The sequence below is a fragment of the Paramisgurnus dabryanus genome, chromosome 6, assembly GCF_030506205.2.
Source record: "Paramisgurnus dabryanus chromosome 6, PD_genome_1.1, whole genome shotgun sequence".
In the NCBI taxonomy this organism is placed as follows: Eukaryota; Metazoa; Chordata; class Actinopteri; order Cypriniformes; family Cobitidae; genus Paramisgurnus; species Paramisgurnus dabryanus.
Window position 1 is genome coordinate 34,176,383 of NC_133342.1, and position 12,987 is coordinate 34,189,369.

The following is a 12,987-nucleotide window of genomic DNA, read 5'->3' on the forward strand; positions in this document are numbered from 1 at the left end:
AAACTCCAATTTGAATAATCAACAAAAGATTATTTTACTGATTCTCATTAAAGATTTTAGTCAACTGGAAAATTATAAAAAACAAAAAAGTCTCATGCTTGTTAAGATAGCATTTTAATATAATCATTCTGTCTTTGTAATGGCAGTCTGGATAGGAGGGGTGGCATGCCCATGTCATGTGTAACATTTAATTAGGCTTATGTCAGATAACAAACGTGGTAGGTTGGCACCAATGCATTTTCACTACATTAAGACATTGACACAGATGAGTTCAGGAAGCTCTGGTTTGTTTTAACCCATTGTTAGGTCGAATATAAATATTTCCTGGGTTAATTTAACCCTGCGGGTTGGGTCAGTCCCTTTTTGACCCAATCCTGGGTTGAAAATAATCCAGCATTTCCTTTTTAGAATGTATGCATATGCTTCGTTTAAGTGTGCCAACCTCACTATTCTCCCATTATTTGTATAATACAACTTTTTTGTATTCAATTTTATATTTAGAGTTTAATATGCAGTTTTAAAGGGGACATATCATGAAAATCTTACTTTTTTCATGTTTAAGTGCAATAATTGGTCCCCAGTATTTCTATCAACCTAGAAAATGTGAAAAAGATTAACCCAGTAACTTAGTTTTGGCAAGCATGTGAAAAAATAAGTAATTAAAATTTGGCTCCCCATGTGATGTCTATAATATGGGATAATATGGCCCCTTAATCTGCACTATCCAACAACGGCATTGCCATTTAGTGCAGAGATCAGCTCATTTGCATTTTAAAGGACATACACAAAATGACACACTTACAAGGTGGCAATTTTAACATGCTATAATAAATTATATGTTTGTTTTTTTTTATCGAGAGCTTCACATGCGTACTCTGGGGACACCAAAGATTTATTTGACATCTGAAAAAAGTCTTGTGACATGGCATCTTAATAGTTTCACTTGTTCCCTGAAACATGTGCAGCATGAACATGTTTAACTTCTATATTTTATAGAGATATTTTAAATGGAAGATAAATAGTAAATCCTTTATAAATAACAGATATGCAGTTGTGCGTATTGCGTTAACTGTAAGCAGAAAAGTATATTGTTAGTTTTTTTTTTTATAGTAAATATTTAGCTTCTTGTGAGAGCGTTGATGCACAAAAATGAGGCCTTGCTAAGATCTTTCAGAAAAGAAACTTATTATACAGCATGTGTATATTATTCATTTCAATGTGATGCCAACATTATATCTGATTAAGTATTTAAAGAGATTCTGTCATTATTTTCTCACTTTCTTCAAAATATCTATTTTTTGGTTCATTAAAAAAATTAAAGTAAATTTATACAGGGTTGTAACAACATGAGAGTAAGTAAATAAGGAGATCATTTTCATTTTGGGGTGAACTATCACTTTAATGCAATCATGCATATTTGTGGTTAAACATCAATTTTGCCATTGACTCGCTACAGTAATCATTGTTTAATCATGACATTTAGAGTAAATGTCTATGGTAATACAAATTGTAATTAATCTGCAAAAACATGCTTACTACATTTTTACTATAGCCTTATACAACTATTGTTAATTTTCCTTAGTTTTGTTGTTGTTGTTGTTTTGTTATTTATTGCAGCATGCAGTTTATTACACTTGTGCTTTTAAATAACTCAATTACTGACGTTTTAACATTATGCCGTAATTAGTAAGCTAATTGATAACATTTACAATAAAGTTGTATTTGTTAAATTAGTTAATGCATCAACTAACATGACCTAACAATGAACAATAAAACACTTATTAATGTTTTAGCATTTATTAGGCTCATAAATTTATAAATTCGCGCTGTATCTGTTAACATCAATAAAAGTACCATTTACTAATGCTGACATTAACTAACATTAAAAATAATTAATACATGCAGAAAAACTGTCTTTTTTTACTAATACAACTGTAAATTGTTACCGCTTAATTAAATGGTTCAATAGCTTTGTGTTAGCAGCAGCCTAAAGGTCATGTGTTTAATTCACAGAAAACAATAGCTTGGATGCACTATAAGTCATAAAAATACATACACTTTTTTACCTGATCTCTATATAAACTTTAATTAAAGCTCGGAGTCGCGACTCACGTGAAGGCTGTCAGTAGACGTAGGTCATGCGAATCACGTGACGAAAGCTCATACGCGCTTGCCTTCAGTTAAAGTCGCCATGAAACGGAAGTAGCGATTGCCTTATTTTCCCCGTGGTGACGTATATCCGAATGAAACGGCTTTTGAGATGAAATAAGGCAGGGCTGGATTTGAATTTGTCCATCGAGATCTGATTGGATCGTTTGAAGTTGGGTCGTGTTGCTAATTGCTAATCACTGCGATCTTCTCCCGGACCCCGCCCACCTGCCATACTTTTGACCGGAAGTGAAGAGAGATCGTTTTGAGGAGGGGAGGAGATTTGCATTTTTGATTAAAGATTATGAGCACACACGAATTTTAAAAAAATAATGAAGCTCACAGATAAGTCATTTGTTAATAATACCACAATATTAAAAATACATATATAGTTTTTCATTTCAATTTCATTGCGACTTTAACGTGTGTGGAGGTGCGGGTTCATTTCTGAGTGGATGTGCGCGTGCACGGGCTGTTGCATCCTCCCGAGGGACCAATAGCTCTCGTCAAAGCCCACATTTCATTCATCTGTGAGCTGGGATGTGTTTCATTGTGTCTGAAAGCTGAGGATACTGAAGCCGATACACATGATGACGATGATGTGACAGCCATCCCTTCACATCATAACAGCGTTTCTGCTAACGAAGCAAAGCCTTTCACGTGAACCGATAGGAAACCGAGGACAGTTATTTGGAATAACACGCTGCACCCTGCTTTTCAAACATCTGGGAGGAGGAGAAACAGATTTTGAAGGTAATTGAATTTTGCTGTATGAATAGACATGCAATCGTATTAATATAGTTCAATCTGGATGATGCAGTCTGATAGAAGTGTTAAAGTGATGTTTCAATAAATTCATGATGTGTGTTAGGGTTTGGATATTGGTCCATGCTGTTTGTTTAACTGTTGCTGAGTAAAATTATAACAAAAGCTTGCAGACACACTTACGCACACATGCAATGAAATACACACTACAAAGGGTGCACACACATATAATAACATCTATTCAAGTTAATTTCTATTAACTATTTCACAGTTTGCATTGTTGCAAAGCAGATTTAGATAAAATGCACTACTACAGATAAATATACAGTAAGCCTAATAATGAAAACAAGAAATCATATACAATGCAATGCTCCACTAGTTGATTTGGTTGAAAGTCTCGTGTTTATTTGATGATAGAGACGGATGGGGATGACATTAGTCAGATGTCTCATGCAGAGCCGTTTGGTTTTTGGCACAGAAGTCATGTTTTCCACAGGGGAAAGCATATGATGTCTGTTCCTAGTTGACATGACACATACACAGATGCTGTTTTAGTGGAGATGTGATTTCTAGGCCAGTGATGATGTATCTGCCGAGGGTGCCTGACGTACGTGTTTGGGGCTGTTCAGCTGTTTGTTGTCCTGGATTTACATGACAAACTCTTCAGCAGTGTCCTCGTGGCAGATGTTTTCCTTCAGGGAGTGTTTCTCTCAGTCAAGCTATGGTAAACTGCACGGTCTGAAGGTTTTTTAAACCTCACTGCGAGTTGTCTTTCTGGGGTTGATAGATCCCATGCAGAGCTTTTCTCAGGACAATTTGGAAAGGATGTAGAGTTTTGGTAAAATTGCATAATTTAAGTCATATTAAGCAATGGATTTTGGGCATCTAATGGTAATTTGCAATATATAATCTCACATGTCTTAACCTCACCTAAAGGATTATTAGGAACACCATACTAATACTGTGTTTGACCCCCTTTCACCTTCAGAACTGCCTTAATTCTATGTGGAAATTGATTCAACAAAGTGCTGAAAGCATTCTTTAGAAATGTTGGCCCATATTGATAGGATAGCATCTTGCAGTTGATGGACATATGTGGGATGCCCATCCAGGGCACGAAGCTCCCGTTCCAGCACATCCAAAAGATGCTCTATTGGGGCTGAGATCTGGTGACTGTGGGTACAGTGAACTCATTGTCATGTTCAAGAAACCAATTTGAAATGATTCGAGCTTTGTGACATGGTGCATTACTCTGCTGGAAGTAGCCATCAGAGGATGGGTACATGGTGGTCATACGGGGATGGTCATGCTCAGGTAGGCTGTGGCATTTAAATGATGCCCAATTGGCCCTAAGGGGCCTAAAGTTTGCCAAGAAAACATCCCCCACATCATTACACCATTGCATTAATGCGAAATTGAACCGGTGTTCCTAATAATCCTTTAGGTGAGTGTATACTCAATATTCAATTAATTAACTAAAATACAGAACTTTAGGTTCAACTGTCCCAGATTTGGACATACTGTACATATATTTTCTCCATATTCACAGCAGAGATGAGTGCTTTTTGAAGAGAATGGGGGTGAACCTCTGCCCTCGCCACGTGGCTAAATGGAAAAATATTGTTACAGAAATTATATTTGAATTATTGAATAGCGCCGACTTAAAAATCGCAGGCTCGCCTTGGTTTCAAGTGCAAAGTTAGAGGCCGCTTTCACCAAAATATTCATGCCGTTATTTAAAAGTGGATACATCAGGGGTAGGGATTCATTCAAAAATCATCAGAGCTTCTGCCTCTCCATTTCACGGCTGTGGAGGAAAGATTTATTTTAATAATGAAGAAGGACGTTCACCTTACTATATCTCCCCATAGCATTTATGTGACATCACAGATCAGTTCAACAAGCTGTCTCAGGGATGTAACTGTGGCTGTTTCTGTTTATTGCTGACTTTTTTACATACAGTATCAAAAGCAAATGATAATGTGTTTAGGGGTGAACAGAGCACACAGCATCTGAGTCATCAGTATTGCTTGAGCTATGTGAAGACAGAAGTTTAGTACCTGCTGCTGAGTTAGATATGTGCACGCTTTATTGCACTGACATTTGCACCAAGTAAACAAAGATTAATGAAGTTGGTTTTTCTACTGACTTGAGTCCAGAAGCATATGGCAGCAGGTCATGACAGCATTTCGGTTGGTTGGTTTTGTTTATAGCTATTATGAAACTAAACAGAAAATTGGGTTTGCTTTATTTTTTGCTTGTTTATGATTTTATGAAATTATTTAATGATAAAGTAAAGTGACTTTCTCATGACATGTTGTGCCAATTTAAAGCCACAATATGTAAGATTTTTGAAAATAAAATATTAAAAAAAAAAATACTTAGCAAGCGTAAAAATTTCAGTCCTTGTAGCAGCAACAATTTACGGAAAAACATTTTTGTTTTTATTTAATGTAATATTTTAAGATTATTTTCTGCACTTAAACCTAAGTAGCAAAATTGTTTGCACCGATTTGGCGGGTTACTTTTGATAAATGATCGTTAATTTCTTTGTAAAGCTCATCCAAGCCAAATCTGTAGAGTTTTAGCACAAATACTCAAATCGTCATCATTGTATACTAAATACAGCATTATTGAGCAGCATCTGCGCATCTCTGGCTTACACACACACGTCACCACACAACAAACAATGGTGTGCTAGATTCGAGACTCGGATGGAGACCAACCGATATATCTGTTTCACTGTATTTTATCCGATATTTAAGCATTTTCCTGTTATCGGTATCGGTTTTGTAAAATCGAATTATGGATAACGGCACCATCTGTGGCCATTTTGAGAATTGCATGCTGGACTGCCATTTCATCACATCGTCTCTGAGGAGAGGAGGCAACAACAACAACAGCGTGCACAGCAAATATGACAGCGTGGTGACGCAAAAGGGCATTGAGTATACTTACTTTAGTTTAATACATCAACTTTAACATAACAGCCATTAATGTACAGATGAGATGTGTTAAAATGCCTGATATTTTATGCAGCTTGGCTAAGAAATAGAGACGAACTCATGTAGAGTCACGTAGACTGATGAAATACTGTCCCAATAAGACATAGCTTTATATGAGCAGCCATAAATAAGTGCTTGTGGGAAATAAAAACGCTGAATTAATTTTGTTTTTCTGTTATTAATGCTCATCAGTAGCCTCGTAAAACATGTTCATGTTCACCCACCGGGTTGAAGGCAGAAGCACAGCCACCACATTTATCTAACATTTTACAGGATTTACCCTAAAGTATATTAACATTTACTAGATAAACATTCTTTCGTTAAAAACATCTAAATAAATGTCTGGATAATTAATTATTTTTTATTTCTATGGCAGTTTGATACAGTTAATGCGTGAGTAAATGCATAGATAAACAGCGCTTTGTCAACAGCCATTTCATAAACTATAACAACATAATATTAATTATTCTGACATAAAATACCAGTTATGAAACGCAATGATATATAAACTGTTTTGTTTGTTACTTTCCTGACAATGTATTATTTCAGTAATATTATTCATTAAAGTAATATTATTCTTCACTCTTTCAGACCCCTCTATTTATTACTTCGTATGCAAAGAGGGAGTGATTGTTATTATTATAATAAGGGTTTGTTCAGTTCAGTAGTGTTGTAGTAATTGTGCCAAAAACAGTATTATAACAATACATCGGTTCAGCATATCAGTTATCGGACACATAAGCAGCTAAATATTTGGTATCGGTATCGGTCGATCACTAGACTTGAACATAATAATGTGGTGAAAATTACCCCAGCCTCAAAAGGAAAGTTGCCCCAAACAATCAAGGAAACCAAGAAAATCAAAGCAGAAGTTTTAATACCAAGTGGCACACTGGGTGTGAATGGCTTGTCTATCCATGTGTCCCCATCAGTTCCCTAGATCCCTTGGTTGTGAATCAGTATATTGTGTACAGGCGCTCGGGCACTAGTAACGACACTGCCTCACATTGGGACACTTGATGAGTTATTTATTCATTTAAACAAGACAACACCACTGATATTTTTATAAGCAACATGCAGAAAAGACAATCAATGACGTTGCTGCCGTAACATGGTTGCAGCAGGCGCAATGATATTACACAGTGCCCGAAAATAGTCCCCTTGATAACTTTCAATAGCTGGGGACTGTTTTTGGACATTGCGTAATATCACTGCGCCAGCTGCTGCAGCCACGTTACGGCAGAAAAGTCCTTGATTATTATGCCATAATGAGAGTATAGTTCCTAGCCATATCAGTATAGAAAATTGCAACTTTTAATTTTCGGTCAATCTTAGTACAAAATAGGTACGTTTAAATGCAACCAAATAATCCGTTTGTATTCGTATTGATGGCTCAATCGTATTGAAAAGTCTTCATGCAAACACCTTAATCAATACGATTGAGGACTATCGGATGCAAATTTGGATCGTATTGAAGGGGGTGGTATACCCCAATCTGTGATCCGATCAGCAGGAGAAAAGTACGTATGTAAACATGTGAAACATAGTATTTTCTAAATCGGATGCCAAAATACCTTGTGCACATGCGCAGAACATTTGTGCTCCAAGTTCACGTATTATATTTACCTCTTATATCACATGATTCTCGTCACAGAAACACGCAATAGCTAAGGCACTAGCATCACCCATTATGAAGGTAGCGTTAATGGGGTCACGCGATGTACTAAATTCTGCAGCGTTTATGTATACTTTTAAAACATTAGGCTACTTAAAGTAATAAAATAGCGTTATGCCTTTTGAAAAGTGTGTTTTCATTACCTATATCTGAAAACTTTTTGACAACAACTTTATCTAACTCAGTTTTGACTTTTATTCGGAGATAAAGTGTGAACTCAACGTAGCGTTGCCAAGTCCTCTGCTTTTGGGTCGCGACCCGGTGGTTGGGTGCAAGTAACCTGTATCGGAGAGCTGGAAAATGAGCATATTTTTAAAAAAGGTAGAGTGTCCCTTTAAGCTCCGCCTTTATTATTGTTATTGTGTAATAGTGACCTCTAGTGGTGAAAATTTACATATTTTGGCTTTAATGTGCAGCACTGCTTTCTCAAAAATAAAGGTGCTTGAAAGGTTCTTTACAGTGATGCCATATAAGAACGCCGTTATTGGTTCCTTTCAGTCAAAGGTTAAATAATTGCTTTGAAACCTTTATATAATCAAATGAACTTTATGTCACCACAAACAGCTTTTTGTGAAACCGAATGGATCTTCAGATGTTGAAGGTTCTTTATGGAACTATTTAGACAAAAATGGTTTCCCTATGCCAGGGTTCCCCAAATCTTACCCTGGAGGGCCGGAGCATTGCAGAGTTTAGCTCCAACACTGATCAAACACACCTGAGCAAGCTAATCAAGGTCTTCATGATCACTAGAAAATCACAGGTGGGTAAGTTTGATGAGGGTTGGACCTAAACTCTGTAGTGCTCCGGCCCTCCAGGGTAAGATTTGGGGAACCCTGCTATGGTATCGTGAATTTATAAGAGTGTATTTTTTTTACATGAATATAAACTTTAAATAAGGTATTTTTTAGACATTCAAATATTTAATGAATGGATAGATTTTCCTTTTAATTAGTTTTCATTTTTCCAACAGTGACATCCAAAGTAATTTATAAAAAAAACAAGAACAGTGTACAAAATTTCATGAATTACCAACATGCTTTAGCCCAGATTTTAACTCGCTAAGCTATTAGCACCATGCATTTTCTACAAATACATTTACTAAAGCTTGTGCATTTGTTATGTTTAAAAACATAAGACAATTTGAATATTAGATTGAAATATGAAATAAACTGTAAACATGAAATACAAAATACATACTTTTGACTAATCTAACTTAATACATGTGTATCTGTATATATTTTACTTTTAACCTAGACCAGCAGCAAATGACATTTATGCTTGAAATTCAAGTTGGAGTACTGTTTGATTTCTCCTTGTGTCATTGCCAATATCAAAATGAGCCATGTGCCATCAAATATCCATATGTCCATTCGCCCCACAATTTTTGATCATCTCTCATTGTGCTTTAAATAAACTACAGTAAATTAAGTGGGGGTGGTGGCAATTGCTGAATAAAAACCCAGTCAGCAGCTGCTTCATAGCCTGACATCTGAAGCTGTCTCTTGATTTGTCCTTGGAGCGGGATCTGCTTCTGGCCGGCTATAAATCAGACCCGCTGGCATATACGGCCAAGCTGGAGGAAAAGGCTAAGACTAAAACTGCCGCAGACATTCTTGCATTGGAGAATTATTCAAAAGACCAGAAATCTCTGCAATGCAGTTTTATAATGTCAAATTGTTGATTAGATTTAACAGTCCTTGGGAAGAGAAGTAAAAATGAAAATAAGAATATGAAGTCTTTAGTTTAGGACCTTTTTTAAAGGGTCCCCAGTAGCAGATTGGGACCATTTTTTTGAGAAATGTATGCATGAATAGTCATTCTTACAGCTGTCCAGTGGTGTAGTCGGGGCCATGGGCACGTACAGTACACGCCTTTTTCACAGCACTATTTGTGTATAACGCCTTCTAAGGATCTATATTAGCGTATAAACACTTGTTTTGCTGCTTAAAACATCCAATCTGCTTTTGTGGTAGCTTTCTCTTTTCTTTATTTTGTTATAAACTTGCGATTCTTTCGTAGGCTCCGCCTCCAACAACTGCACCAGATCATATAATCATCAGTGTCTGCAGCACCCAAATGAGGAGTTTGCACTGTTGAAAGAGACTCTGTCCCGCTGAAGCCGCCAGGTACGGTAACATTGATAAAATGGCTAACTTTAGTAGTTAGTTTAAACCCAGATAGCAATTTTGTTCCGGCCCAGCTCCGGCCCACACAACCAGTTTTTCTCGGCCCAGATACAACGAAGAATGACGGCCCTACAGTGGCCCAGTTCTGGATTACAGACAATAGCCCATAACTGGGCCAGAACAGGCCCTACAAACAAGCCTACGATGGCCCTTGCATTGGCAGCCCTCACTTAGCCCCCAGGAAGCCCTCATGCAGCACAACCCCCAGAAATTGCATTTTACATCTTACTTGTAGACTCATTTTCTTACTTTAGGTTTAGATTTTGTTTAATTTGAAGTCACCATTATTGTGATCAGTGTTTGTTTTAGTTAAACTTGACTCTTGACTCTTACCTTATTTAGTTTTTTGACTGCTTTAACTCTGTGTTTTTAAGACATGTTGTTTACAGCAGGGAAAAAACAATAGAGCAATTCTTTGATGGTGGTTAGCACTGTTAATAAAGTCTAAACATCATCAACTAGAAAACATATGTATTAATTTAATGTTTGAACACTTATCAGAAGCATCTTTCACTGACAATGATGTGATACTACAGTATGAGATCCAGCTCTCTCAGGTTGTTATTCTGAAGAATTTTGAAACACTGACACTTAAAATTAACCGGGGTGTAATGTAGACACACAAATATCAAGAATCAGAGTATGAATCACAATGATGGTGACAATAAAATGAAAAACTTCATGCTGCAATGCATGCTGGGTATCAACAAATTAAAAATCTCATCCAGAACTCCCATCATGCACTGCAGCATGTATAAATAATGAACTTTCTACTATGTTCTTTGTCACCATGGTTGAGATTTATACCCTGATTCTTGATGTTTCTACTTCCCAAATATAAAGCAGTTAATTTTTGTTTCTAAAATTCATTAATGGCAAACTGCTAAAAAGTGCTGGATCTCACATACATGATTGACAGTTAAGAAACTTGTAATTAGTAAATTAATTAGATGATGATCTTTACCATTATGTACCAACCACCACAGAATTGCACTATTACAGTAACAAAACAATTGTGTTTCACAGTATAAACACAAAGTTAACGCAACCAAGGGAAAGGTAGCACTCAAAAATGCAAGGGTCAAGAGTCCAACTAAAACAAAAACCAATCACAACAATGGTGACTTCAAATGAAACAAAATCCAGACTCTACAAGAAAAGATGTTAAATGCAATTTTAGGTTTCAGAAAGAGATGGTGAGAAATAGTATAACAGAGCTTTTAATTCTGCTTCAGTGTTACTTTTAAACACTCTGTAAGATTTGTACAATATATACATCCAGCAGGGTTCATTTAACTCTGGGGGTTTTGCTGTATAAGGGCTTCCTAGGGATGCAGGGCCAGCTCTAAGTGGCCAACGTTTCGCCTGTGAGCAAACCTGCATAGTGCCCTAAGGCTATGCCCAGAAAAAGGGCCATCGTAGGCTTGTTTGTAGGGCCTGTTCTGGCCCAATTCTGGGCCAGTTATGGGCTATTGTCTGTAATCCAGAACTGGGCCACTGTAGGGCCATCATTCTTTGTTGTATGTGGGCCAAGGAAAACTGGTTGTGTGGGCCGGAGCTGGGCCGGAACAAAATTGCCATCTGGGAAGTGTAGTCACCGGCATTGGTTACTCTCTTCTGTCCCTACCCTTATGAATGCACTGTATAGTGTTACTCTTAAAGGGCACCTATTATGGCCTTTTTACAAGATGTAATTTTAGTCTTAGGTGTGCCCAGAATTTGTCTGTGAAGTTTTATCTCAAAATACCCAACAAATCATTTATTATAGCATGTCCAAAATGCCCCTATTTGGGTGGGAGCAAAAAACATACTGTTTTTAATCTTTGTACCTTTAAATGCAAATGAGTAATAGCTTCTCACTTCCTTTCAAACAGACAGTGAAAGTTTTCAGTTCAAATAGATCTGATTAATACCATCTGAGACAATAGTATCTAGTGGACAGAGTACAACTCGCTGAGTGTGGAAACTATAGTAATGCACGACTGTAAGTGGGCGGGGCTTTATCAATGTGACCTCACATTGATAAGAGAATCAAAATGGCATGTCTAATGAGACTGCTTTGGTTTAATGGGGATTAAAAAAAGGAGCGTGTGGATTTTTTTCATCATATGGTAGTTGTGTTCACACACTGACAACACACATTGGGCCCTATTTTAACGATCTGAAACGCAAGTGCAAAGCGCAAGTGACTTTGTGGGCGGATCTTGGGCGCTGTTGCTATTTTCCTGGCGTGAGAAATAACTCTTGCGCCAGGCGCAAATCAATAAGGGGTTAGTCTGAAGTAGGTTCATTATTCATAGGTGTGGTTTGGGCGTAACGTCAAATAAACCAATCAGAACGTCATCCAACATTCCCTTTAAACACAAGTGCGCAAGTTCCATGGCGGGTTGCTATTATTATGACGGATTTACCAGGCGCACGCCAGGAGCGGTTCACAGCCGAGGAGACCGACGTTTTTGTAAGAGCAGTCAAAGACAGAGAAGTTGTTTTATATTGGGATGGGAGAAACCCGCCCAAATCAGCGTCGGTTAAAGAGGCGTGGGAGGAAATAGCCGCAATTGTCTCATCAGCTGGCATCCCCAGGACGTTGTGCCGCAATCGCTACAATGATGTCAGGAGACGGGGGAATCCCAAGCTTGCCAGCATAATAAATCGGCCACACCGTGTAACTGGAGGTGGATCTGCCTCTACACAGGACCTGACCGCTGAAAGCCAAGAAACGCAAGCAGTCCAACCCCAAAGTACACTTACAAATCAAGTTCACATACATTAAGGTTTCTTATGAAAACATTTTAATTATTATTTACATAAAATAAACGTAATACAGCCACACAACAAACTTATGAAAATATTTTAATCGTTATTTGCATGATAAGTTTTTAACGCAGCCACACAAAATAAATAAAAACTATCACCACAATGCTCACCAGAATGATTTCCTTTATCTTATGTGTGAATATTTTTTATTGTAACAATTTATGATTTGCAAAAATAACTGTTGCATCTGTGTAGATTAGATAAGCAAAGTATGTGCGCGTTGTGCACGCTATACATTATGGTCAAGCATGCACCCTTAAAATAGCATAATGAACAACGCGCAACGCGCCACTGAAGTTTTTTTCTGGTCAGTGGCCCAATTGTTTTTTGAAACTGAAAAATATCATCAGGGATGGTTTGCGCCAGAACACGCCTCCTTTTTTGCGCTGAA

The 12,987-nt window shown here is 37.3% G+C and overlaps 1 protein-coding gene across 1 annotated transcript in view; it reads left to right on the top strand.

Moving 5' to 3' along the window:
* Positions 1-2,572: 2,572 nt before the first annotated feature.
* fam163aa (family with sequence similarity 163 member Aa) overlaps positions 2,573-12,987 on the top strand; it is a 43,356-nt gene continuing 32,941 nt past the window's right edge. Inside the window, exon 1 of the mRNA XM_065277204.1 lies at positions 2,573-2,901. The gene's annotated coding sequence lies outside the window, so the exon portion shown is untranslated. The remainder of the gene's footprint in view (positions 2,902-12,987) is intronic.